Source organism: Populus nigra, chromosome 2, assembly GCF_951802175.1.
Source record: "Populus nigra chromosome 2, ddPopNigr1.1, whole genome shotgun sequence".
NCBI lineage: Eukaryota > Viridiplantae > Streptophyta > Magnoliopsida > Malpighiales > Salicaceae > Populus > Populus nigra.
Window position 1 is genome coordinate 14,399,482 of NC_084853.1, and position 2,500 is coordinate 14,401,981.

The window sequence follows — 2,500 nt, forward strand, 5'->3', positions numbered from 1 at the left end:
GGGGACACGCTGACGAAACAGCGCTGGTTCAGGCACGGCGGGCAGTGTTGGAATCGGCAGCGCCGACGAAATCGGCAAAGTCGGCAGAATCGGCAGCGCAGATTTTTCGACGAACACGGGCTGGACGGTGGACTGTCCAGGCCAGGCAGGAAAATTTGTCGAGGGGACACGCTGACGAAACAGCGCTGGTTCAGGCACGGCGGGCAGTGTTGGAATCGGCAGCGCCGACGAAATCGGCAAAGTCGGCAGAATCGGCAGCGCAGATTTTTCGACGAACATGGGCTGGACGCTGGACTGGCCGGGCCATGCAGGAAAATTCATCGAGGGGACACGCTGACGAAACAGCGCTGGTTCAGGCACGGCGGGCAGTGGTGGAATCGGCAGCGCCGACGAAATCGGCAAAGTCGGCAGAATCGGCAGCGGGTGCTGGCGATGGGTCTGGACGGGCTGGATAGTCCAAGGCTCGACGAGAAAGACTGCTGGTTTAGACACTGGGGCAGTGGCAGCCCGCGGGACAGTGTCGGCAGATTCGGCAGCGCAGATTTGTGCGGCTGCAGGTTCGTCGGGGAAAATCGGCAGCGCAGATTTTGCGACGAACATGGGCTGGGCGATGGACTGTCCAGGCCAGGCAGGAAAATTTGTCGAGGGGACACGCTGACGAAACAGCGCTGGTTCAGGCACGGCGGGCAGTGTTGGAATCGGCAGCGCCGACGAAATCGGCAAAGTCGGCAGAATCGGCAGCGCAGATTTTTCGACGAACACGGGCTGGACGGTGGACTGTCCAGGCCAGGCAGGAAAATTCGTCGAGGGGACACGCTGACGAAACAGCGCTGGTTCAGACACGGTGGGCGCAGTGTTGGAATCGGCAGCGCCGAGAAAATCGGCAAAGTCGGCAGAATCGGCAGCAGGTGCTGGCGATGAGTCAGGACGGACTGGATAGTCCAAGGCTCGATGAGAAAGACCGCTGGTTTAGACACTGGGGCAGTGGCAGCCCGCGGGGCAGTGTCGGCAGATTCGGCAGCAGTGTCTGCCGATTCGGCAGCGTTGGCTTGTTGGCGCGGGGGGCCGATTCGAGTGGGGACTTGGGCAGCGGGCAGTGAAAGCAAGAGTTTCCCCGATGCTGCCGGGAAAAACGCTCCCCGGGATGGCCGGGTGAGATGACCCGGCGGCCCGCGACGGGTCATTCAATTCCATGCCCCGTCAACATAACTCCCGATGTACTGTTTGCTTTTTCGGAAGAAGAGATCCATCCCCCCATCCTCGGCCAGCCAAAAACGCTCCAATTAATGGCCGGGTGAGATGACCCGGAGGCCCGCGACGCGTCATTCAAATCACTGCCCTATCGGCTACAACTGCTGATGGGTGGGATTAGAGGCCTGCCATGGTGGTGAGGGGCGGCGAGGACCGTGAAAGCTAGAGTTTTTCAGAGGCTGCCGGGAAAAAGGCCCCTCGGGTGGCGGGGTGCGAGGACCAGGCGCGTCATTCAATTCTCTTCCCTATCAACTTGGCTCCCGTTGGCGGGATTGGAGGCCTACTGTTTGTTACAGGGCTAAAATCGTCAGGGGAAGAGCTGACGAAACAATGCTGGTTTGGATGCAGGGGGTAGTGTTGGAATCGGCAGCGCGGACAAAATCGGCAAAGTCGACAAAAAAGACTGTTGGTCTGGACATCGGGGCAGCGGCAGCCATGCCGACAGGGGGGGAAATCGGCAGCACAGATTTGTGCAGCTGCAGGTTCGTCGGGGAAATCGGCAGCGCAGATTTTTCGATGAACATGGGCTGGAAGATGGACTGTCCAGGCCAGGCAGGGAAATTCGTCAAGGGGACACGCTGACGAAACAGCGCTGGTTCAGGCACGGCGGGCAGTGTTGGAATCGGCAGCGCCGACGAAATCGGCAAAGTCGGCAGAATCGGCAGCGGGTGCTGGCGATGAGTCTGGACGATTTATAGTCCAGGGCTTGATGGAAAAGACTGTTGGTCCAGACAATGGGGCAGTGGCAGCGCGGATTTGTGCAGCTGCAGGTTCGTCGGGGAAAATCGGCAGCGCAGATTTTTCGACGAACAGGGGCTGGGCGCTGGACTGGCCGGGCCAGGCAGGAAAATTCGTCAGGGGGGCACGCTGACGAAAACAGGGGCTGCGGAGTGGAAAATCGGCAGCGCAGATTTTTCGACGAACAGGGGCTGGACCGGCCGGGCCAGGCAGGAAAATTCATCAGGGGGGCACGCTGACGAAAAGAGGGGCTGCCGCGTGGAAAATCGGCAGCGCAGATTTTTCGACGAACAGGGGCTGGACGCTGGACTGGGCCAGGCAGGAAAATTCGTCAGGGGGCACGCTGACGAAAAGAGGGGCTGCCGCGTGGAAAATCGGCAGCGCAGATTTTTCGACGAACATTCGTCAGGGGGGCACGCTGACGAAAAGAGGGGCTGCCGCGTGGAAAATCGGCAGCGCAGATTTTTCGACGAACATTCGTCAGGGGGGCACGCTGAGGAAAACAGGGGCT